Source organism: Delphinapterus leucas, chromosome 10 (assembly GCF_059928025.1).
Source record: "Delphinapterus leucas isolate spDelLeu-1000000601 "Yukka" chromosome 10, BTC_Dleu_Yukka2, whole genome shotgun sequence".
Lineage (NCBI taxonomy): Eukaryota > Metazoa > Chordata > Mammalia > Artiodactyla > Monodontidae > Delphinapterus > Delphinapterus leucas.
The window spans coordinates 11168109-11194678 of record NC_143138.1 but is presented as its reverse complement, the minus strand read 5'-3'; the positions used below and the strand labels follow the sequence as shown (position 1 = coordinate 11194678).

Below are 26570 nucleotides of genomic sequence, written 5' to 3'. Positions count from 1 at the left end.
ATTCCATGTTTCATTTGAGAATCCAGAGTAAACAAAAACGATTGTACATACACATACTTACAAATGTACATATACATACATGCATAGTCTGTGTTTTTTTTTTTTTTTTTTTTTTATGCGGTACGCGGGCCTCTCACTGTTGTGGCCTCTCCTGTTGCGGAGCACAGGCTCCGGACGCGCAGGCTCAGCCGCCGTGGCTCACGGGCCCAGCCGCTCCGCGGCATGTGGGATCTTCCCGGACCGGGTCACAGAACCCGCGTCCCCTGCATTGGCAGGCGGACTCTCAACCACTGCGCCACCAAGGAAGCCCGTGTGTATTTGTATATAAGAAATAGAATCAACTTTTAAGCACTCGTAATAATTCCTAATATTTATTGAGTGCTTACCTCTCCATGCACTTTTTAAAACATGGTACATATCAGTAATTTATAACAATTACTCTATTAAAGAGGAACTCTCTCTCTGTTTTACAGATGAGAAAACTAAGGCACGGAAGCTCAAATCCAAGTTCACAGGGTCTGTATGTGGTAGAGCTAGGGTTGGGAACCATGCATTCCAATTCTAGAACCCATGTTTGTTACCACGACTTCGTGGAATGGCAGTTAATAATAAAAAGAATTACATCTGGAATATGTTTAACATTTATATTTGAACATAGCTTTGCCAGCTGTTCTGAGAATATTTACTTCAAAATAAAATAGTGGAGTCCAAATTGAAGCTAAAAGGCTAAATTGATTCGAGAGGAACTACTCTTTTTTTTTTTAAGGCTTGAAGGAAACCACATCACTTTTTAGAAGGATACGAAACATCAGTTTAAAGTAAAGTAGACTTGTTTCAGCAAGATTCTATTGAATTCTTGATTAAGAATTAGCTAATGCTCAGCCCCCTGCACTGTGTGTGTGTGTGTGTGTGTGTGTGTGTGTGTGTCTGTGGAGTTCTGGAGTCTACTTTGGAGTCAACCTTATTGCTTCCATCTGTGCACTGATAGTTGGAAGGCATCTCATGACTTTGGTCTGTACATAGTTTTGCTTTTGCTTTGCCTTTGTGGGCACCGACATCTCCTAGGAACCTGGGCCCCCAAACCCTTGTGTTGGTTAGGCATGCACTTGTCCCCGAGTAGCAGGACATCCAGCTCACAGTAGCTTAAACAAATATGGGTTTATTTTTCTCATGTAGCAAAAAGTCTGGAGTGAGGCAGCTGCCTCACTCCAGACTCTTTGCTACATGAGAAAAATATTGGTTTAGTTGCTCAGCATTATTAGAGTTGGCGTCTCTGCAGTGCTCTTAGCCTTTGCTTCATGTTTGTGAGATGCAGTTGCAACTCCAAACATCCAAGGCAGGCAGCGTGGGGAGCAGGCAGCAAATCTTCTTAGAAGACCATGTGCCGTTCCCTTCCATCTCCACCTCCAGGGACTTGGCTGGGACCGGGTCACCACTGGCTGCAAAGCAGGCTGGGAATGTATCTGGGCTGCCAAGGAGAAGGAAGTGGATGTGGGTATTGAGTAGCTAATCAAGAGGTTGCCCTCGCACCTCAATAGACCTTCTAATTTAAGGAATAACCTGAATTACAGAATCGTGCAATAGATAATCAAAAAAATTTCAAGCTCAGGCTTTAAGTCAAATTAGACTAAATCATATATTTTTCTTTTATAACCCTTTTATAACATGCAGCTTGATCTCATAAACATTTGGCCCTAAAATCTTATCTTAAATGTTCATTTTCATTGTCAGGAAGAAATGACTTCTTAAGCAAGAGTAAACCTCAGTTCACATCTTCTCCAAATGATCTCAAATTCCAGATTGTTTGATTCCAAACTAGTGAGATTTTACTACACTTCACCTATTTGAATAATGTTTATTTCTGCATCTGTGCTCACTTGGATGAGATTTACAGAGCAGAACTCAAGTAAAATTACCTTTTTCATGGAACTTTTAAAAAGTCAGCATTAACTAGTATTATGTTTCATTTTTATTCACTAGCATGTCTTCTTGGAAATGCAAAATGCATTTAAAACAAAATTATGCAGTCTTATTTCAAATAGGAAAATTAACACATATGGGAGTTACGTTTCAACAAAAATTCAATCCGTGTAATAAGGGGAAAAGTTAAAATAAATTGTGGGGCTTCCCTGGTGGCACAGTGGTTAAGAATCCGCCTGCCAACGCAGAGGACATGGGTTCGAGCCCTGGTCTGGGAAGATCCCACACGCCGCGGAGCAACTAAGCCCGTGAGCCACAGCTGCTGAAGCCTGCGTGCCTAGAGCCCGTGCTCGGCAGCAAGAGAAGCCACCGCAATGAGAAGCCCACACACCACAACGAAGAGTAGCCCCCGCTTGCCACAACTAGAGAAAGCCCGTGCACAGCAGCAAAGACCCAACACAGTAAAATATAATAAATAAATAAAACAAATAAATTAAAAAAAATAAAATGTGGAAAACAAACAAATAATGCTCTTTAAGGGTAACTAATAATGAAGAGGAGCAGAGAGATGGAGAGCACGGCACCCAGCTGTAGGGGGTGGTTCTTCTGGGGAGGTAAGTTATGCGTTGAGGGGAAACGTACTGTCCATATACCGAGACAGTTTAACTGTGCAAGAGGCACTATTAATTATGCCAGGATGTGCGGCGTAAACTGACAGAGTTTCAGGCAAGGCAGAGTAGATAGCCACCTTAATTGGGCCTGGGTTTGAATCCAGGCTCAAAAATTATGGATTCATTAATTATGAGAAACTTTCATTACTTGTTATCATGTTTTTCTGAAATGTGTTGTTTTGTCCAGTATTGTATTACATGTGTAATTTGTGAAAACGTCAATCAAGATTTTAAAAATATGGGCAATGTGAGGCTTGTACTTTAAAAATCTTCAGAAACTAAATCAATTTTGTTTTTTTATCAGTGCTACCACTTCATGTAGCTACTTTTATAGCTTATTTTTAGCCATTCATCCAATTTGAATAATACTTATTAAACCTGTATTATATATCAGATATTATACTTCTGTGCCTCTTAATCCTTATAATGACCCCAGGAAGTAAGTATTTAGTCCAATAAAACAAAACAAAACTCTGTGAAGGTAAATAACACGCCCCAAATCGCACGGCTGGTAACTGCTGGGGCTTAGATTCAAACCCAAGTCCAGTGCTTTTCCCCTTATTGTACGGCTATTTTGAATATTGTTCAACACAAGTTATCTTTATTTTTTAAAACATGTGCTTAAAATATGTGTTGCATTCTTAAATGTGCTTTTGATTACGTTTCAGGGCCAAATTATTTTCATAGAAATGCACCTCTAATTTTATAATAGTATCAGTGGGAAAGTAAAAGAGGCTGTATGGAATTTTGCTTTACTGCCAACTCCATGGGAGAGATGTCAGAATTATAAGCCTAGGACTTGAAGACAGAAAAAAAGTTAGCAATGCCAAAGCACTGTTGTTACAATAAAAGATATTTGAAAGTAGGAAAGCACCTTTATTTTTAACAAGATTTCTAAGAACCTTGAACTTTGCCACAGTACAGTTCATTGTAAAGTAGATGTGATATAAAACAAGAAACGTCCTGTACCTGCCAGAGGAGTTTAGTCCATTACTCAAGTCCCAGAGATACTGTTGTAAGTGACCTAACTTATAGAAAGCACAATGTGAAATGTTATGATAAAGATCTTGTCTTTTTTACACCTTTAGATATAAAGTAATTTTTAAAAAATTCCAGGGCAGTTTATCCAGCACCGAAATAAAGATGCCAGAAACAAATAGCAGCTGTTTAACCATGTACAGCAACACTGCACAACTGTTCAGGACAGGAGGCACAGATGAGCTATGCTGATAGGCTGTGAAGTGGCAACATTGTTTGTGCCTTTTTTTTTTTTTCCACCAGTCTCGAGTTCTCCATTACCCACTCCTATAAATGATTCTACTGAAAAATGCAAAATAGCTCAGTTCATTCATTTTCCTTAAGTTCCCTTAAAATAAAACACCAGAACTGTAATCTCCTAATCATATTTCCTCATTCACGACAATCGTGCATAGAGTTATGGTTGGTGAAATCTCTGAGAGTCTGCGTGGCTGTTATTGTATGAAGACCCATTTTGGCAATGGAAAAATGTGTTGATCAAGAGCAATTCAGCACATCTCAGACTCCATACAGAAATGTAGGTCTTGGGAGAGATTTATTTTTATCCTAGAGCAGCTCTCAATTTTCTATGACAACAATGAAGACTATTGACCTAGATGTTCAAAACAGTGGATTAATCCATTCAGTTGGGTGAAGGCCATGGGAATTGGATAAAAAGGAAACCCTTCAGTATGGAGGCTCTAGTTCCGGTGGAAAATGTCTCTGTTGGTGACTTAGCTGTAGTCCAGCTGACCGGCATGCATGCCGAGCAGTCAGGACCCTGTGATTCTTGACACATGACTACCCTGTGATGCTGATGACGTCGTCAACTAGCACCAAGTATCCATTCCCTTATTCAGAAGAATAAGTAATATTTATGAGCCAAGCCATTTTGCTAAATGCTTCAGAAACATATATTTCATTTAATCTGCCAACAATTTTAAGAGATGGACATTTTTAGGTTAATATTATAAGGGAAGAAGCTAAGGCTTACAGAGGTGAAGGTCTCTTGCTAAAGTCATACAACTAATGAATAGCTCAACTAAGTTTGATCTCAGGTCACTGGCTTCCAAGTTCATTGTTATCTCCTTTAGATTACCCTGCTTCTCAGTAGCTGGGTACATAAAAGAAAATTTTATGGATGAATGATAGGCTCAAAGGCAGCCAGCAGATGAAAGCCTAAATTAAATTAGTAGGCATGAGGGAGTATAAGGTCAGTAGTCCTTGGATCAACAAGTAGTCTGTATCTCAGTCTAGCATTCCTATAAAAAGTCTGAGCTCTTGGTGGTAGTTTGTCCAAACCTTCTCTCTCTAGGGGTTCGTGTTTGGCCTTCCCCATCTTCTGCCAGCTCACTGGTGCATCAAACCCCTTTGCTGCCCTTGTGGTGCGGGAGACTCCCTTGTCAAATAGAGATCTTTACAGGGTGCATCTTTCAGATCCTAACTTTGTTGTGTAGACAACCGTATGGTTGGCTGGCTCAAAGTCTCCTTTTGAGATCTTTAGCTTCCTACTTCTTTCTCTTATGACTCTGTTCTCATGTAGTATTAGAAACTGTGAGCATAACGAATGAAAACTTGAGTCTCTACTGACAGAGAAGTCCTTTCTGCAGCATCTCTGGTATGACATCCAATTCTCTCCCATAGGACCTGAGTTTGTGTCTCATCTCTGTCCCTTATTAGCTGAGGAGCCTTAGCCCACTTCACCTCTCTAAGCCTTGCTGAAAAATAGCCAGCCTTTTAGGTGTCATGTGAGAGTGAATTTGGATGGTGAGGATGACAGCAGTCTGGAAACTATAAAATGCTCTATAGACTTAAGATACCAGTTACCCTACAGATACTCCCTACTGAGTTGCCTAAAATATATAAAGACGAAGTAACAGAAGAATCTGAAACTATTTGAGGAATTCTAATTCCAGTGGTAGTAAAAATTCTTGCCCTGGCAGGGTAGGGACCTTCTTCTTTGCTCCCACAGTATCTTGTATCTCCCCTTCCTTACAGAACTTACTCAATGAATTGTGGGTATCTGTTTGCATGTCTGCGTTCCCTACTCGAGAACAAGGAGTCAATCATACTCATCTTTTTATCCACAGCGCTTAACATTCAACATGGCACACAACAAGCACTCAATAAATGTTTAATAATATGGGTAATGTTTACTGAGCATTTACTCTAGGCCACTGCTTTAAGCACCTTACATACAGGCATACCTGGGAGAACTTTGCAGGTTCAGTTCCAGACCATCACAATAAGGCGAGTCACACAAATTCTTTCTGGTCTCCCAGTGTGTATAAAAGTCGTGCTTACACTATACTGTAGTCTCTTAAGTGTGCAATTGCATCATGTCTGAAAAAGCAGTGTACACACCTTAATTAAAAAAATACTTTGCCAAAAAATGCTAACTGTTATCTGAGGCTTCAGCAAGTTATCTTTTTGCGATAGTCGCATCAAAGCTCACCACAGATCACCATGACAAATATAATAATAATGAAAGAGTTTGAAATATTGCTAGAATTACCAAAATGTGACACAGAGACAGGGAGTGAGTGAATGCTGTTGGAAAAATGGCACCAATCAACTTCTCAACACAGGGTTGCCGCAAACTTTCAATTTGTAAAACAAGTGCAGTATCCATGAAGCATATGGTAAAGCAAAGTACAATAAAATGAGGTATGTCTGCATATTAATTCATTTAATCCTCTTCATCGTATCAGTGAGGGAACTGAATTCCAGGGAGTTCAGTAACCTGCTTAAAGGCGTGCAGCCCGCAGGTGGTGGGTTCAGGCTGTGAACCCAGGTCTTCTGACTCGAGGCTGCTCTTAACCACTACGCCTTCCTGCCTTGAAGACATTAACACTCATTGCAGAAAACTGGACAGCAAAGGAAAAGAGAGCTATGAGAAGAGATACTATTTCCTCTATTATTTTATGTATAATCATAATTCCACCATCTAGACTAGAGGTAACTACACTTGGCATTTCCCCTCATTCTGTGGGTGGTATTTCGGATAGTTGAGTTTATACTATAAATAAATGTGTAGCTATTTTTTAACTTTTTTCATATCATAATCACTTTTAATGATAAAAATATCCTTGCATAAATGGGTGGATCATTATTTAGCTACGCTTTCTCCCATAATTGGGCACTGTATTTTGCCTCCCTGTTTTAGATGATTCTGTAACATTTTTTGTGCATACATTTTTGATGTGGATTATATTTTTGTGTGATTCACAGAAAAGGATATTCTTGAGATTTTTGATACACGCTGCCAAATGGCTTGCTACAAAGATGGTATGAATTTACACCCCACCAGGAGCATCTGAGCAGGTCTTAGACGTTGGAGAGGTTTTGAAAGGGGCAAGTGAGGAGACTTGGCGATTCTGAGTAAGGAGGAGTTGGCCCAGGAACCAGTGAGTTGCCTGTTTCAGAGCATTAAGCCTGGCTGGCCTTTAACACGCCTGCTCTTCACGCAGTTAGAAGAAATGGAATGAAACAAAAGCTGCCCAAAGAGGAAGTGGAATTCCATTGTCTTAGGCTGCATCTCCATTGTCTAAGGATTTGAATGGCTTGTTCTTGCTAAGTGTGGCAGGTCATTAGGCCTTAGTTTGTCAGCAGGATGATGACATGCCTTAAGTTTTGCTAAAGAATAATGAAACACATTTCAAAGGCAAAGCAAGCCATCCAGAAAATACTCTTAGAATTGTCTCTCGTTCTGTATGTGTGACGCACACGTGCACGCTTGAACACGTGTGTATGCTGAGATGGTGGTGCATTGGCGGCGGGGGTGGTGGTGGTGGTGGTGGTGATCAAATTGAGAACAGTTGCCATTAAGAGAAATAACTGATCAAAGGAGTTTACTTTGGCATTTTTGCGGGTTTTCCGAGCTTATTTTGTTAATTTTGGCACACTGCGGCAAATTAGGAGCACCATACTGAGACTTTTTCATTAATACCTGGGAGGCTGTCTCTAGCCCATGGCGCTTCAGTAGAGAAATTAGAAATATATAATTTACTCAGTGTCTAACTTTGTATCTTGTAAGATCCCAGTTTTAATTATGCAAGAAAAGCGTTTACTTTTCTCTGCCTTTATCTTATGCTCTGAGTGGGTCTCTTGGCTTTCCTCATCTTTCTCCTCCATCCTCTTTCTCTTCTCTTTAACCCTCTAGCAATTATTATGTCTTGACCGCAGGGCAATCATGTTTCCATCCAGGGGCTCCATTTTTACTGTTTGTTTTCACAGTAACTATATTCACCTGTTTATATCTGTTGACTTTTTTTTTTTTTAATCCCAAAGACCAAGTGTACTTTGCTTACCTTGGGTAGCAAGAAGGAAATGATCTCTCTCAGTTTCAGAAAAGCAGACCTGGCCACAGTTGGAATGCCAGCCCTGGAAACTACAGATTATTTATGCCAAAAAATGGCATCCTTTGACAAAAAGAATAAGAATCGTCTGGAGAGAACTGGTAGCATTGTCCTTGGGCATGTGAGGACTTGCAGTTTGGCAAGGGGCGTTGTAAATAACACCATGGGCTTCAAAATCAGATAAACCTAAATCGGAGGGCTGGCTCCACTTAATAGCTTATGAATTTGGCAATGGTTTCTGAGTCTCAGCTGCTTCGTCTTTGAAAGGGGTATAATGACATTTACCCCCATAGGGGGGCTGGAAGGTTTAAATGAGATAAATCATGTAGACCATTCAGCACAAAGCCTGGCCTGTGTGCTCCGTAAATGGCGACTGCAATTATTTTGATAGTTACTCCATCATTATTTGTTTGACTCATAAAATTTCTCACTTGCTCTGTCCTATAGTAAGGACTCTTTTTTTCTTCCTAAATGTAGCCTCGATCTTTCTGATAACCTCAACAGATGAAAGGGAAGGGGTATCCTTTCCCAGCAACCTGTTACTACTGTGATGAGAATTGCACATATTTCCTCCTTGTGCAATTGTTTGAGAAACAGCTGTCTGTTTCCATGGCTCGCCCAATAGTGTTTGATTGTGGGGTTAACTGATCCCTAAACGGATAGGGGAGACCACGGAGACACCAGAGAAAATATTTATGAAGAAGAAAGCATCGCAGGCATAAATATGTATCTAGCTTGTAACAGAATCATTCAAACCAGTGCTTTGCGCTACCACCTGGATTCATGGCTGATACATTTTCATTCTTACATACTCCTAGGGTGCATACTATAAAAACAATAAAATATTAGTAATAAAAAAGGGCCTTCTGAAGATGCAGCATGTTATGGTAAGTTGTAGGGCATTAACAGCAATTCTATGAAATGTAATTTGAGGCATCTATTTTCAAAGGAGCCTGCCCCAAATCTATGGCATGCTTGATTCAAATTGGCTGCTGTGGTCTTACATGTCTCCTTGATTTTTTTCTTTCATTGCTCGAGTTGGCTTGCACAATTTTTTCTTTTCCTTTTCTTCCGTGATCAATTTCCCTCTCGCACAAAGCATCAGATCTTTCAAAGGCTGGTTTCTCAGTGCTTAGCAAAGCTTTCTGTCTTTCTGTTCTGTAATTCTGCGGGGTGGGGTGAAAAGCAAGACAGCTTTAAAGTCAGCAAGTCATTTTCTGTTGGTTTCTTTTTTTTAATAAATTTTTGTTGGAGTACAGTTGCTTTACAATGTTGTGTTAGTTTCTGCTGTACAGCAAAATGAATCAGCCATACATATACATATATCCCCTCCCTTTTGGACTTCCTTACCGTTCATCTGCTGATTTCTTTATCCTCTTGAATCAAGACCTTAGTTCTTCTGGGTCTTGCACTATTTTAATAAATTGGCAACCCACCCACTAGGACTTTCTTCTCCTGGAATGAACTGAGTACAGGAGAGTAAACTCACTTGATTATGGAACCCAGAGCCCTGGGGCTAGGTATCGGATTTTCCTATAGGGTAACCCACCTTCCTGGCTTCTGCCATCACAGCCTACAGGAATGCTGGTTAGCAGCCGGTGGAGAGAGTGTGATTGGGTCCCATAAGTCATCCCTCCCTATGTGCCACCCCCGCCCCCAAGAGTGAGGACTGAAAATGCCTGACCTTACGTAGCAGAGAAATGAGAACATTTTTATATGCAGCCTCTTACTGGGATGGAAATAATTTCCATTTTTTAATAAATTTCTCTGCTGCTAATTTTTGAATACTTGGTGGTAGGGGTGGTAGGTGGGTGGGAGGTACCATTCATCTTGTGGGTGAGAAACTCTGGGGAAAATGACTTGAGGGGTCAGGCTGTGTATAAAGAGAAGGCATTTCAGACTTAGTACTCACACAGCTTGGTCTGGAAGAAGAGAGCACAAATGCTGTGCATAAGGAGAAAACAGGGTTGGGGGGATTAGTTGCTGCTCATTATTTGATGGTTAGAGGTGGGAAGTTTGGAGAGAGACTTGAAAATACTAATATTATCTAAACTTCCTTTTTATATATAAATTTATTTATTTTTAGATTTTTGGCTACATTGGGTCTTTGTTGCTGCCCACGGGCTTCCTCTAGTTGTGGCGAGCGGGTGCTACTCTTCATTGCGGTGCACAGGCTTCTCATTGTGGTGGCTTTTCTTGTTGCAGAGCATGGGGTCTAGGCACACGAGCTTCAGTAATTGTGGCACGCGGGCTCAGTAGTTGTGGCTTGCGGGCTCTAGAGAACAGGCTCAGTAGTTGTGGCACGCGGGCGCTAGAGCACAGGCTCAGTAGTTGTGGCACATGGGCTTACTTGCTCCGCGGCATGTGGGACCTTCCCAGACCGGGGCTCCCCTGCGTTGGCAGGCGGATTCTTAACCACTGCGCCACCAGGGAAGCCCCTATGTAACTTCTCTTGAGCGACTACTGTGTCTCTGGGACTGTTCCAAATGCTTCCTGCGTGCTGACTCACTGAATGTTCACAACTGATAGGCGTTATTGATATTATACTTGTGTGTATGTGTGTGTGTTGAGGTGAAATTCACATAACATAAAATTAAGCATTTGAAAGTGAACGATTCAGTAACATTCACAATGTTGTACAACCTCCTCCTCTATCTAGTTCTAGAACACTTGCATCACCTGGAAAGGAAACCCTGTATCCACTGTATTCATTTCCTAGGGCTGCTGTAACAAAGTACCACAAACTGGATGGCTTAAAGCAACAGAAGTGTATTGTCTCACTGCTCTGCAGGCTGGTGCTCCTAAATCAACCGTGTCTGCAGGGCTGTGCTCCCTCTGAGACTTTGAATGGAATCCTTCCTTGACTCTCACAGCGTCTAGTGTGGCCAGAAACCCTTGGTGGTCTTTGGCTTCTGGCTGTATCAGTCCAATCTCTGCCTCTATCTGCTAAAGGCATTCTTCCTGTGTGTCTTCACATTGTCTTTCTTCTATGTGTCTGTCTCTGTGTCCAGATTCCCCTTTTTATAAGGACACCAGTCATATATTGGATTAGGGCCATCCTAATGACATCGTTTTAACTTGATTTCCTCTGTAAAAACTCTCTTTCCGGGCTTTCCTGGTGGCGCAGTGGTTGGGAGTCCACCCGCCGCTGCAGGGGACGCGGGTTCGTGCCCCGGTCCGGGAGGATCCCACATACCGCGGAGTGGCTGGGCCCGTGAGCCATGGCCGCTGGGCCTGCGCGTCCGGAGCCTGTGCTCCGCGGCGGGAGAGGCCACAGCAGTGAGAGGCCCGCGTACCGCAGGAAAAAAAAAACAAAAAAAACAACTCTCTTTCCAAATCAGGCCATATTCTGAGGTGTACTTGGGGTTAGGACTTCAGTATATCTTTTTGAGGGACACAGTTCAACCTGTAATACCTATTGAGCAGTTTGTCTCCTCCAGCCCGTGGCAACCACCAATCTGCTTCCTGTTTCTATGGATTTACCTACTCTGGGCATTTCTTATGAATGAAATCCTACAGTATGTGACCTTTTGTGTCTGGCTTTTTCACATAGTATAATGCTTTTGAGGTCCATCAGTGCTGTATCCTGTGTCAATACTTAATTTCCTTTTATGGGTGAGTAATATTATACTTGTGTTTCAAATGAAGAAACTGAGACACATAAGGTTAATTAATGTTTCCGGATTACACAAGGAGGAGACATCAGAGGTAGGAATTGGACCTGGAAGAACACCTGAATAGCCTGTGTGTCCTTGAGGAGAAATACCTCTACGGAGCGCAGAGGAAAATGAGCACAGAAAGAGAGCAGACCAGGAGCCAGGAGAGGAAGATGGCCAAGGGTCTCTTAAGAATGGTGCCTGGGGCTTCCCTGGTGGCGCAGTGGTTGAGAGTCCACCTGCCGATGCAGGGGACGCGGGTTCGTGGCCCGGTCCGGGAAGATACCACGTGCCGTGGAGCGGCTGGGCCCGTGAGCCATGGCCACTGAGCCTGCGCATCCGGAGCCTGTGCTCCGCAACAGGAGAGGCCACAACAGTGAGAGGCCCGCGTACCGCAAAAAAAAAAAAAGAATGGTGCCTGGTATTCAGTTTTAGGTTGTTTCCTATTCCATGCTATGTAGCCACCTTCTCCTTTCTTCCCAAACCTTCAGTAAACTCTTCCTCACTTTACTCTTTGGTATTAAGTCTGCTTTGAGGAAATCATGAAGGGTGGCATCCAGAGTGGAGACAGAAATTTGGATTAAACCTAAATGGGAAAAGAACTTGAAAAAGAATAGTTACACGTATATGTATAACTGAATCACTTTGCTGGACACCTGAAACTAACGCACCATTGTCAATCAACTATGCTATAATATAAAATAAAAATTTTAAAAAATGACCTGGAAAATGTAAGCCCTGGACATTTTACAAATTCATGGATGTCTGACTAAGCTATTTTATTGAAGCATTAAGGGAGAGTAGGCCCTCGGGCAGGGGTGGGCGCGGCAGGATTTAAGGACAAGCCTGCATAGCTCTGTGTAATCATCTTGATGTCACCCAGAAGATGTGACGCATCAGAAGTAAACCTGTCACCCTCACCGCCCAGACCCACCACATCCCCTTCACCTCCCCTTGAATGAGTGGACAGTAAAGTGGAGTGTGTCACGAGAGAAGATGCGCAAATCATTCCTGTGCCAGGTCAGTTCCAGAACTGTCCAAAAGCTTTAAAAATTGCAAGGACCAGTTTGCCAAGCCAGAGCGATGTGGTCCTCCACGTGCAAATCAAGACTGGGACTTCTGGGAGTGAAGGCAGCATCCTGGTTTCCTAGGGCTGCTGTAGCAAGTACCACAGTCGGTGGCTTCAAACAACAGAAGTTTATTCTCTCACAGTTCTGGAGGCCAGGAAAGGTGTCAGCAAGATGGATTCCTTCTGGAGGGACCTGAGAGAGAGCCTGTTCCCCTCAGATACGAGTGGCCAGGGACTAGTAATTCCTTCTGATCTATGTAGTTAATGATGGGAGAATCACAGTAGCCACAGGGGATTGGTTCCAGGACCCCCAAGGATACCAAAATCCACAGATGCTCAAATCCCTTACATAAAATGGGGTAGATGTTGGTATATAACCTATGCACATCCTCCCGTACACATTAAATCATCTCTAGGTTACTTATAATACCTAATACAATGTAAATACTGTGTGAATAATTGTAAATACAATGCAAATGCTATGTAAATATTTACCAGGTGTGGCAAATTCAAGTTTTGCTCTTTGGAACTTTCTGGAATTTTTTTTCTAAATATTTTCGATCCATGGTTGGTGGATACGTCGGTCTGAATGCATTCAACTGCTGTTGCCCCTGCTGGCAACTTGGGCTATGAGCCTCAGCCCTGGGCTGACCTTGGAGCCACCAGGACATTGAGTCACTGCAGCCAGAAGGATGCATGAGACGTGGGGGGATTGGGTGGGTGTGAAACACCTGCTGGAAACAGAGTTTGAGAGGTCGGTGTCACTGTGGAGTGTAGATAGAATGGTCTGAATGCTCTCGTGGTTGCCACCTCAGTGGCTTGCCATCTATTGCATTGTGTAAATCTATATGTTTTTATCTTGTGATAATACTTTTTTTACCAAAAAAAAAGAGAGAACCCCCCCAGCCCCACCACCAAACCAAACTCTTCCTGCCGCACTGAGCTTTGGAAAAAGGTGCACGTTTAATGCAAAATTCAGTACTTGATATCCTTTGCTCAAGAGTATTGATGAATGTGAAACTTTGTTAACGTTTGCCAGATGCTCTGGGGGCTGTGGTAATATCACTGGCCACAGGTAAACCCAGAAGACAAAGTCTTGTGAAAAAGCATCACCATCTATTTAAAAAAGTAGTAACTTTTTAAGACAGTTATGCCTGGTTGTGTTTTTATATCACTCTGAGAAGTATGACTTTTCAATTAGGTAAAATGATTATTCTAACAAGTTAATTTTGCTTAATTTTGCCTTCAGCTGTTCTTGTGCACATAGGAAAAGTAAAGGGATATTTGTGGGATGGCTCCACTAGCAGAAGAAGAATGTCACAAACAGTTAAATGATGCAGTTTTATATCAGTTTCTTCAAGAAAAAGCCAGTTAATTTAAATAATGGTTTGATTATTTTTTTCAATCCAATTCATGGACTCAAAGCTTTTGAAAGATCATTTTGTCAAAGATATAGCATCTGACATTATTGTAGTTTATCACTTCACTTAAAAATAATTCAACAGTGAAGATTGTGGTGGTACTAAAAATACAGATTTTTGGTGGTGCACAGCATAATGGGAAAAATAGTGTTATTACTAAATTAAGAAATCTGTGGAGCAGAAATGTATTTGGAATTAGATGTAGCGCGTTCATAGTTCAAAACTGCATCCAAACAAGCTGTGATAGTCTACCAACAAAATAGAAGCTATAGTTGACAGACATTATAAATATTTTTATTTATACACAGAGAAACTGAGCTACAAAATATTTGTGATAGAGCTGATGTCGAATTAAAAAGTGCTTCAGCCTGGCAGTATGTGCTTTTTTTCCTTTTCTGCATGTTCTTAGATTTTAGAAATGTTCAGCCTTTGAAGTGCTACTTTGTAAATCAACCGAAGTGTAATACAATACATAGTGACCTTTTACTTAAAAAAAATATTTTTAAACAAACTAGTACTCTAAATTTTGTTTGCATTTTGTTTAAAATAAGTTGGTAATTTTTAATCAAGTATTCAAGGAATGGTGAGCCAAAAGACTTCAGCTCTGGAAGCCTTTAGGAAACTGTAACTATTGAAAACAAAATTTGTACCTACAAAACCAAAGAAGGAATTGAAGAAATTAAATAATTTTAAATTTGAGAGTAAATACTTATGCTTTGAAATATCTTACAGGAAGAACATTTTGATGGAGCTTTTATATTTAACTGGATGGATTTATATTATGTACTGGAATGGAATGAAATTGTGAAGTTCTGTGATTTTGTAGCATCTAAATTTGGCAAAACATTTTTAAAAATCATAAATAGAGACAACTTACTTGATGAGTTTTGTCTCATAAAATATTTGTCACAGTTTCCCTGAATGACAAAAGAATGGTACCTGTGAAAAGATTTGAACTGAAATAGTAACACATTTCACTAAGAAAAAAATTAGAATTGAGAATATTTATCAGAATTACTTCTTCACTTACCAGATATCTCAGCACCTGTAGAAAGACTATTTTCTTAATTAAAAATACTGCTGTCAACTGAGAAGAGTCAATTTGTTGCCAACCAGGGTTCTTGGCCTCCTCAATCATTAGAAATTGATAAAAGGCCAGATGAGAAATTCATGCAAGGCTTTATTGGGGCCCCTGCTGCAGCAGAGGGGGAGCTAAAACAAGCCACAGATTCCCTTCCTTGCTTGTTCCCCTGCTCACCGGGGGCAGGGGGATGGGGGTTGTTGAACTGGTCCCTTATATGGGGTGAGGGTAGGGGTGGGTCCAGGGGTCGGGCTGGAGGGGCGGCTTAGGAGGTCTGCCCACCCCTTTGGTGGTGTTGAGTGCAGGGGGAATGCCCAGTACCCTGCTTTTGCTCCTGACACCCTGCTTTTGCTCCGGGCTCTTCAGAAGTGGCAGTTGGTCTTTTTGTTCTTTTTGTATCTTGGTTTCCATAATTTGCCCCCAACTGACCATGCATGCAGTTATTTTTAGTCCCTTATAGTTTCTTTGTATTTTGTTGCTCAAGGAGATGTTTGTCCAGGTGCAAGCACTGCAGCAAAGGGTCCCAGGTCCCAGCCTATCTCAAACTGATGGTGTCAACAATTTTTTTTTCTTGGCCTCTCTGCGAGGCATGTGGGCTCTTAGTTCCCCAACCAGGGATCGAACCTGCAACCCCTGCAGTGGAAGCACATAGTCTTAACCACTGGTCTGCCAGGGAAGTCCCAGCAACTTTAAATTTATAAACTATGAAATGCAACTTTGAAAAAGATTGAAGGCAATTTTATGAGAAAATAGAAATATATATTAAAAATTCATTCTTTAGAAAAATACCTGTAGCATAGCAATAGATATAGATATGACTCTAGAACTTATTACAATAAATGTTTATGAAATAAGAATACTGTTCTGCTTATGTTATTTTTAACCTTTTAGACTACTCAATCTAAATCATTTAAAATGTTTTGCTTTAATGGATACAGATTGATTGTTTTATTTTTAGAAATGATTTTATTTTTGAAAATAATTTTTCACTGGAATTATTTTATAGGCCTACCATTATAATAAAACCAACTTGTCAATCTATGAATGCTTAAAAATATATTTTTTAAAATTCTTAAAATATATTTTTCACTTTCAAAATTGTCCCCAGTGTGGATAATAAATTATATAGTTACATAGTAGTTAAAACAGATGCCTGCTTTTAGTGTTTTTCTAAAAATCCTGCTGCCTCATTTGTGACTTTGGGCGATGAGCCACAGTTATCCATCCATTTCCAGACTCCTGAATGCTGAGAAGAGAAGACTGCCTACTGCTTCCACGATTAAGAAGTGTTTGTGCATTGGGTGTTGGATGGTCTCACTTGCTCCTTCCCCAGCTCACTTTGACTTTTCTCTCCCCACAGTTGTGCCGTTCAGTAACTTCTGCGTCTCACTTGGCCAGCTCTGCCTTGAGTCAGTAAGCATTTAAACCCTGGTGGTGCAGTGGTTAAGAATACACCTGCCAATGCAGGGAACACAGGTTCGAGCCCTGGTCCAGGAAGATCCCACATGCCGCGGAGCACCTAAGTTCATGTGCCACAACTACAGAGCCTGTGCTCTAGAGCCCACAAGCCACAACTACTGAAGCCTGCGCGCCACAACTACTGAAGCCCGTGCATCTAGAGCCTGTGCTTCGCAACGAGAGAAGCCACCACAATGAGAAGTCCGCGCACCACAACGAAGACCCAACGCAGCCACAAATTTATATAAAAAAGGTAATTAAAAGAAACCTGTTTATTTTGTTTTGGTCATTTTATTGGCATTCATTATGTACCTTTAACAAATCATTTTATTGTTTATTTATATTACAGTATATAGTTCCTTTCTGTGTAGAAGGAAAATGTAATTCTTTCAGTATTGTAGCATACTGCACACAAGCATATTCACTAATGAGTTCATTAAGAGTCAAGTAATTAGGTAATTGGTGTATTAAATGACATGCAGAAATCCACAGTGGGTTGTTTTATAGGTGATTAGGAATATAGGTGGTATAGGGAACACATTATTTATTTTTCCCTTTAATGTAATAGAATATGGGTTTCCGCTACCCACAAATTCCCTATCCAGTGGAATTTCAGGTACAGATTAGACTCAGATAACAAGGGCCACCTGTATCTGTTGAATGGTTTATTTTTTTCCAGCTTTATTGAGGTATAATTGACATATAACACTGTGTAAGCTTAAGGTGTCCAGCATGTTGATTTGATGCACTTATGCATTGCAAAATGATCACCACCACAGGTCACACTGAGTGACTGTTTAAAATGCCAGGCACTCTTTCAGCCCTGGGGGCCTAACAGTGAACACGCAGCCTTTGTCCTTACAGAGCTTACCTTTGGTAGGGGGGAGAAGGACACGAAAATAAACAAATAATATAAACTATGGCAGGTGGAGATGCGAGTTAAAGAGAAAAACAAACCAAGCTAGGGGGACACAGACAGATGAGGGAGGTGCTGTTTTATTTAGTCAGAGAAACGGTTCAGTGGAGAGACGGAAGCGAGGTGGTGAAGCAAGCCATTGGGATATCTGGGGAAGGGCGGCCGGGCCAGGGCTGAGCCGGGAGGATGCCTGGTGCGCTGAAGGAAGAGTTGGGGGGAGGGGAGGGGAGGAGAGAGGGTGGGGTGGGGGAGGGCTTGGAGGACCTTGCGGGCCAGTGTAAGGACTTTGGATTTTACCCTCAGTGAGATGGGAAATCACTGAAAGTTTTGAACAGAGGAATGACATAGCTTACATTTGCAAAGGGTCATGCTGGCTGTGGTATAAAAAATACTCAGTGTGTGCGTGTGTGCACGTGTGCTTGTGTATGTGCACGTATGTGTGTGCACGTGATGGAGAACAGAGGCTAGAAATGGGAGACCAGTAAGAAGACTCTTGCCATGGTCCAGACAACACATGATGAAGGCGTAGGCTAGGGTAGTCGCACTGGGAGTGGTAAGAAACAGTGGATTCCAGTTATTTTTTGAGAGCAGAGCTGACGTGATTTGTGATGAATTGGAGGTGGGAGAGACTTGAAGCCTTCTGGCCTGGGTATGAGAAAGGAAGGAGTTGCCATCTGCTGAGCAGGGGCAGATGGAGAGAGAAGCAGGTTTGGCTGGGGTGGAGTGGGGGAGTCCGGAGTTCAGTTTCCAACCTGCTAAACTGGAGATGCCTCTAAGACATCCCAGTGGAAATGGAGTGGTTGATTAATTATCTCCCTGTGCCTGGTCACCCCATCAGTAGATTGGAGCTGTTAATGATACCCACCTACTCCACAGAGGATTGCTGTGAGGATTGAGAGTTACCAGGTTGAAGTACTTTGCCAGAGCTCATAGTAATCACTCAGATGTCATTGTCATGAATATCCTTGATTAATTCACATTTTCTGAGAAAATTCATACAAAAAGGAAATACCACGTTGAGTCCATCCCTAGACACATAGAACGGGAGCCAGAAGTGACCTTTAGTCTCCACTAATTCCAACCCTCATTTTATGGACGAGAAGACTGACTGATGACCAGGGACCAGGGAGGCTCATGGTGAATGTAGAATCCAGGTCTGGAATCCAGGGCTGCTGCCCCTGAAGCCTGTAATCCTTCCATGACATAGTACTTTGCATGGAACATTTTCCCCCCAGGGTCTCGGTTTTAAAGGGTGTTTGCTAAAAACCCAAGATGATGCTTAGCAAGGCTTCTCAGAGGTTTAATATTCAGAGAGCAGGGAGCATTCTGGGCCCGGGAAGAAGGCACCGTGGGTGAGGTTCACATCACACCTTGTTCAGAAGTGTGAGATGTGGGAGGAGTGGTTCAACATGTCATAACCTCCAGGGCACCAGGCCTCAGCATTCAGCCCTGCAAGGAAGGCTCTTTTCTTTGGTGAAAATATCCCATGATCCACCTTCCTCAGTCACGTGGGCACGTTCAGCCAGAGGGAATGGAGGACAAGATAGATGGATCTAGGTAAAGTCAGTGCCCCCGAGAGGCTCCTTTTCTTCCCATCTCACCATATCACCTCTTGCCCTCCAGCCCCCGAACCCCCAGCTTCTAGGTTAATGCTGCCAGAAATTATATGTGTCTGATCTTTTCCATTCATCTTCAGATGGTGATTAATGCATTATTTATTCTTGAGCCCTTTTGAGAGTCTGAAGGTTCTGCAGAAGGGCTCTGTGGCAGGCCTGGAAATGAGTGCATCAGATCCTTTCCCATTAAGGCCTGCAGCAGCTGTGAGTGCTCGAAAGTTGAGGGTGGGTGTATTCCCAGGGCTTTCTAACTCTTTCCAAAGTGGGGACTTTTCTCCACTGAACCAGAGGAAATGAGCAACCTCTTCCCTTGCCCGTGGGAACGTGCACTCAGCTGATCATGCTGATGATCTAGAAAGGCTTTCCTCTCTCCCGAAGCTCTAGGCCCCACCTTGTGGTTTAGCCCAGCGCATGCTGAAGAGCGGAGGAGGTGGTGGGCAGCAGGCCTCAGCCAATGCAGATCGAATGTGAGAGGCCGAAGGGGCTGGACTCTGCTCAGAGCCTGCACGGCTGCTTCCCTACCCAGCACCCATTCTCCTCTTTCCCTTGGTGACAAATGCTAATTTTGTTTGTAGCAGGAATGTTACAATGAGATGGAAGAGACGCCTACTGAATGGAGATTCTGGGAGAGCTCTTGCTTTTCTGATAAAAAAAAAAAAAAAGCACAGGGCCTAGAGTAGGAATTTTGATCATGAAAATGAAAGCCCCAGACTAAGGATGGCAAAGCAGAGGGCTACAAGGAGCTTGGGACTTGGCTGTCGCTAAGGATGTGCTTGTTCCAGTTCCTCACTTGGACCTCTTGCTGGGTGAGAAGAAACCATCCGCATCTGACTAAGCTGGTGTTTGGAAGTTTTGTTCACACTGCTGAGAGTGGTCCTAAATGCTGCCCGCGTCTCCGCGCTTCGGGTGGAAGCTCGGCTCTGACACTCACCTGCTGTGCAGCCTTAGGAACAGTACTTGAACTCTCTGAACCTCAGTTTCCCCACTTCTATTGGGTTGGCCAAAAGGCTCATTTGGGTTTTTCATAATATCTTGGGGAAAACCCGAACGAACTTTTTGGCCAACCCAATAACACGAGGACAATACTGTCTTCCATGCACGTGGGTTCTGAGAGAATTCCAGGGACTTCTGCAAGTGTGACCACGGTGGACTGCCTTTGGTGATCGCCTCTAGGCTCTGTCCCTCTGAGGGAAGGGGAAAGGGATGTGTGGCAGGACAGGGAGGGAGGGAAGGAAGGAGTCTTTGAAGGGGGAGGGACCAGGAAGCAGAACCCAAAGGTGTGAATTTGCCTGAGGCCAAGGCCTGCTCAGCTAAGCTTCCTCAAGTGTTTCTTGCAGAGGCGGGAAACCAGGGCCTGGTGTGCAGGGGCAGGCACCTGAGTGGTTCAGCTGGTGGGGAGTGTAAGGTCTCTGGGGCTGGTCTTCACACTTACATCGTGAGGATGATGAAAGAAGTGTGTGTGCATGTGCATGCGTGCGCCGTGTCGGGCCTTGGGCAGTGGTGGGTCAGGGAGTGATCTTTTAAAAACCCTTCGCTGCTTCTAGGCACATACCCAGGAGGAGGATTGGGGAGTGACAGCTAAGGGACGCAGGGTTTCTTTTTGGGGTAATGAAAAGTTTCCCAAACCGAGTGTGATGATGGATGCAAAACTCCGTGAATAAACAAGTCATTGAATCATACACTTTAAATGGACGAGTTGTATGGTATTTGAATTCTGTCTCAAGTTGTTAAAAATGAAAAAGAACACTTTGTTAGTTTTTTATTGCCAAGGATAAAGGGTCTTCCAGAACTGACTTCTGCTGGCCTCTCTGATCTGGTGTCTGACCAGTATCTGCTTGCCCTGGTGTATCTTTACCTGCAGCTGTGGGAACTATTTGTATTCTCTTGGCTATGTCATGTGGCTTCGTGCCTCTGGGTCGTGCTACTTGTTGATCCCTCCTCTTTGTCTAGTGGAATCCCCTCTCTGGTCCTGCAAAATGAAGCTCAATTATTTACTACCTACCGTGTTTCTGGCACAGTGCCAGACACCTGCTATATGTCAGACATACAACCAGGCACTGTAAATATATTTTCTCATTCTATCTGTTAATGAAACCCACGTGTGTGTTAGATAGGGTAAGTAACATTAGCTGCTGTGACAAACGACCCTAAAATTTCAGTGGGTTAATGCAATAAGGTTATTTTTTGTTCATCTCATAGCCAGTGTGGCCCATGTTTATGTGTGTGTGTGTGTGTGTGTGTGTGTGTGTGTGTGTGTGTGTGTCTGTTGGGCTGGGGGACTCTGTTCTTTGTAGTCTCTGAGGGACTCAGAATCTTTCATCTAGTGGTTTCACTTCCTATAGGGCCTCTCAGTCCTCTGCTGGGTGTTTGCATCCTGCTGGCTAAAGAGCGAGAGACAATCCAGGGAAGATTTCAGTGGGAGAGGTTTCAGAGGACAGTCCTGGAAGTGACGTTCAGCCGTCCTATCCGCCTCCCGCTAGCGAGAGCTCATTCCTGTGGGCACTGCAGGGAATGCTGGGAAAGGTCTAGACGTGTGCCCAGGGAGACAATGAACTAGATTGGGTTAACACACAGCCTTGTGCCTGTCACAAAGAGATAGTTATTATTGTCAGTGTTTTACAGATTGGCTAATTTTAGCCATCTCATAGCCAAACAATGAGCTTTTTCCCTGAGAGAAAGTGTCTTCTGCTGTTCTACGGTTCCCTGTAGCTTGCACAGCTTCTGACACACAATCGCACCCAGCACACTTCCACCCAGCATACTTCTCTCGTGCTGGGTGGAATTGGAGAAGCTAAAACTTACAGCAGAGTGGTGAGTGATTCATAAGTACATCCCCACTTCTCTGTGACATTCTGGTTTTCTACTTTAGCTGGCAGCCCTTCCCCTCCGTTGGAAGGTCGACAGCGGAATCCCTGGCTGCCACCCGAGGCTGATGCTGCACAGAGAGACTCTTGCTTGCCAGGTGGGCAGCCCAGGGCCTTTTGGAATGCTTCGTCTCTGGGTTTCTTCAGTGGGATAAGAAAAATCTAATGATGCAGAAATACTATGGGGGTAGGATGGAGGAACAACTCTGCTGAACCTGGTAGTTCTTTCTCCTTAAGGAGAAAGAATAGATAGTTATCCCAAAGCAGAGGATTATTGGTTTATGATAAACCGATTGTTTTAGAGGGAAACTTTTCCCCTGCTTCTACCAGGCAAGCTCAAGCCCAGGTTCAAGTGCTGGTCCTGGAGGGTGTTCCACACTCACCCTCTTCTTTGCCGTGCGCTAGATGTTATGCGTGACCCTTCGGAGATATTCTGTCCTCTTCCTCCTCTGTCCTTTCACTGGGGAAACAGCCCTTGAAATTTCATATTGTTTCTGATCCAGACCTTTGACTCAGCAATACCCAAATGGCTATTTCTTTCATTTTCTTAATTGTCTTTCCTCCCCTCTCCCTCCATGACCTAATCAGTGATTATCTGAGAATGGATACAAATGAAGGAGAGAGGGTTAAAGGGCTAAGAGGGGAGCAAAAGGCTCCAGAGAATGGAAATCATCGAAAACAGACTGGAGATACGCTGAAAGAGCTTCATCATTATTAATTTAGGAAGCTTAAAGAGGGTTGGCGACAAGAAAAGGGCAGTTAAAAGTCCCAGTGATAAGCCTGCCGGGCTTGAGAAGGTTGTCCAGTCCTCTGAGAGCCAGGACAATCCCAGGCCTCTCATTTCCTTTGTTCCTCCACAGGGTCAGGGGAGTGCATCGTGTGGGCAGCAGTCCCCAGGGGCAGATGGCGCAGAGCAGTCCTGCAGCGGCTGGCCCACCCCTGTGGGTTGTTGGCAGGGCTTGAGAAGGCTCAGCGGTGCTGGGCGGTCTCATGGGCATGTCTGATGGAATATGACTATTTAATCATGGGTCTGGCCCGGACTTTGACCAGTCAGAATGGAAGTCGCCTACCACGCTGAATCCAGGTGCGGGCAGGCACCCTCTGTTGCCAAGCCTTGCCTGTTTAGTGAAATTGCTGGGTTTTTGGGGTGAGGCCAGGGGTTTTAGGAGAGGGTGGGGGGGCAGCTGAGGTAGTGTGTGGGAGATTGGCTTGGGGAGGGGTTTTCGGCCGCTAGTATGCAGCATTTCAATATCTTAATGGGTCCAGCTGTCCCGGTGCACGCCAGCCGAATTCCCACCTTGGAGCATCACCCCTATAACTTGTGCTGCTGTGGGGATTGAACCACATTCGAGCCACGACATAGCACTGGATCTCTTTGGTGGAATCCCTCATTGGCTCTGTTGGAGAAAGTCAATCAGGCATTGTAGCTGACAATTTCCAAGAGTGCCAAGTTTCAAGCAACACTGAGCCTCGTTACCCTTGACTTTTCTGACTTTCCCAAATGTGTTTTTCCCTGGGAGGCCTCCTTCTTCCCTCCACGCAGCACTCTTTGGTCTCTTTCCCTCTTGGGCATCTTAGCCTCAATTCCTTGGGCAGGTCCCGTGTATTTTAATCAAAGGCAAGAAGAAGGCAGCTCACGGGTTGTCATTAGGATGATAGGATGTGAAATGACCACTGGATTGTTTTCATTTCTCCAAGACAGCAGCCTGGTGTTCCGCGTTGTCAGCTCATTAGAGGATGTCACTGAGAAATGCAAAATAGCCCTGTTCCAGCACCATCAGCCCCTTCTAATTCCCTCAGCACAGGACATGAGAGCTGGAGCACGCTAATCTGATCTCATCACTTGGGCAGAGGAGTTTTTTATTGGGCTCACTCAGAGGTGGCTGCAGGGCTAAAAAAAAAAAAATTCAGGCACTTTTTTTTTTTTTTTTTTCTGACAGCAGGTATGTTTCCACAATGTATATGTCCACAAGATCTCTATCTGTCTCTATCTCTATCTCTCTCTATCTCTATCTTTGTCTCTGTATCATTTCCTACCTTGTTCCAGAAAGGATTTAAGGCTGGTTTCAACCTGACATGCTTCAGCTTAAACTTGAGCTAGGCGGCTCTGAGATAGTAAACTCTTTAAGAAAAGAGAAATTAGGAGATAGCAATTCCCTTTGTAAAGAATTCTTGACTTTAAACAAATGACATACTTTCTGACTTTTCAATATAATTGAGGCTGTGCCTAGATTTGTAATAAAGTAAGAAGCCCTTTCCTGCAGCAGAATGTGTTTGGAATTGCCTCACAGTGTTTCTCACTCTTTCTCCTAAAAGGCCCTGATGCCAGAGGACCAGAGGTCTCTGCACCCTGGGGTCTTAATGTAGCTCAGAGGGACCTGCAACAAGTAGAAACTTCGTCAAGGTCACATATTCTAAGTGTGAATGGTACTCTGGCATGCTATTCCATAGCCTATCTGTTCATATAAAGTTCTGTACCTGGCCTGTGATATTGAAGAGGTTCCAGACTTTTGGCGGGGCTGACCCTCCTCATGGTCCCCCCGGCCCGCCTGCACCTCTTGTTCTTCCATCTGCAGCCCAGGAGAAGGGGCCTGGGAAATTCCTAGTCTTGGAGAGACCAGAGGCCCGGAGTTCAGAACAACTCTGGCATTTCCAGGCCTTCTTGGCCCCCCTAGATCCAGCCTGTTTTGTCATTGTATCCTCATTATTGGGCGCTCAGGACAGTCTGTCCCATTCCTGGGCCTGCTGACCAAAAGAGAGGATCTGGAAATAGGGGTGGGTGAATTGCCAGCTTTCAAAAATGTCCATTTGCTTTAAGTTTGAGTTGGGGTGAAACCACTCTCTTGAGTACAGTTGACCCTTGGACAACATGAGTTTGAACTGCATGGGTCGCTGATACGTGGATTTCTTTCACTAACTACCTTTTACAGTACTACATGATCTGGGGTTGGTTGAATCCATGCGTGTGAAACCACATATACTAAAGGCCGATTGTAAAGTTAAACTTGGATTTTCAACTGTACAGAGGGTTGGCGCCCTTAACTCCTGTGTTGTTCAAGGTCAACTGTATAAATATTTCCATGTGTAAAATGTGGTTCAAAAAATTCCATCATTAGAGAAAAATAAAATGCTACAAGGGCTATTTATGTCTTAACATGCATAATTAGATGGTGATTGCTAACTACCACTGAAAGGAACCAGGGCTCCTTGGAGAAGTGGCTGATACCAGTCCAGGAAAGTAAATACTGTACACAAGATGACCCTAGAGGATCTTGTCATCCTGAAATGCAAGCAGACTTTTAAAGTCTACAAGGGTGTGTCAGAAAGACTCAGAAACCCCCCTGAATAAGCTCCATATGTCCAAAGAAGGTATAATTTAGGCATCAGTAAAGATAATCACTGTAGTGGTTGGAACATACCCAGTCCCTTTACGCGCTCAAGTTTATACATGATTCTTATAAGAAAAAATCTTATTGGTCACCTTTGGAAAAGTCTAGGAAACTACCTTATTAGTTTGAAAACTGGTAAATGAAAGAATTAAACATTAGCTTACATTTACTCCATGAATTCTACCTTGGGGAAATCAAATAGTTGATTAGGAAGTTTTTCTTTATACCAATATTAGTGCTAATAAATTTAAAAAATGAATGATGAAATTAGAAATATAACATTTTGCAACCCCAGATGAATAAATGGATCTAGGCCAGGGTTTCTCAACTTTGGACTATTGACATTTGGGGCCAGATAATTCTCTGTGCTGGGGGGACTGTGCATTGTAGCAGCATCCCTGGCATGCACCCACTAGATTCCAGTAGCATCTCTTCCCCTAGCTGTGATGACCAAAACTGTCTCGAGACATTGCCACATGTTCCCTGGGAGGACAAAATCCCCCTGGTCGAGAAACGCTGCTGTAGGTAATAATCACCAGTGGCTGTGATAACATCACAAAAAGAGTGACAACCAGACTTCACGTGTCTCCCAGTGGAAGCACACACACCACCACCTTTGAAATTCTTGCCGAACCGGAGCAAAACCAAACTGGTGTGAACTAACCAGCATTACAAGGATGCAATCATCAAAATCCAGACTGTGTCAAAGGCTAAGAGCCCACGACATAGTTTATTCAGCAAAAAACTGTAAGGAATAAGCAGTGGTAGAGGAGGAGCCTGTAGGTTTTAAGAGTATCACCAGCCAGTTACACCGCCGAGCTCACGTTTGTATCCGAATTTAAACAAACTTAAAAACTATAAGATTCATGAGAAAATGTAATGACACTGAGGAATTATCATTATTTTTTTTTAGGTCTGGTAATGGTATTGTTAATATGTTTTAAAAAGTCCCTCTCTTTTAGTGACACGTACTGAATAGTTATACATGAAATAATAGGAAGCCTGGGATTTGCTTTAAAATAATCCAGAGAGGGGGGTGCATAGATGAAATAACATTGGCCATGTATTGATAATTGTTGAAGGTAGTTGATGTTGACGTGCTTTTCATATGTTTGACTGTCTTCATAATAAGTT

General features: G+C 43.1%; 1 long non-coding RNA gene across 1 annotated transcript in view; it reads left to right on the top strand.

Annotated features, from left to right (window-relative positions):
- The window catches only part of LOC149748135 (uncharacterized), a 293792-nt gene that overhangs the window by 24289 nt on the left and 242933 nt on the right, over positions 1–26570 (top strand). Inside the window, exon 2 of the long non-coding RNA XR_016394546.1 lies at positions 16554–16904. This is a non-coding gene — a long non-coding RNA (uncharacterized LOC149748135). The remainder of the gene's footprint in view (positions 1–16553; positions 16905–26570) is intronic.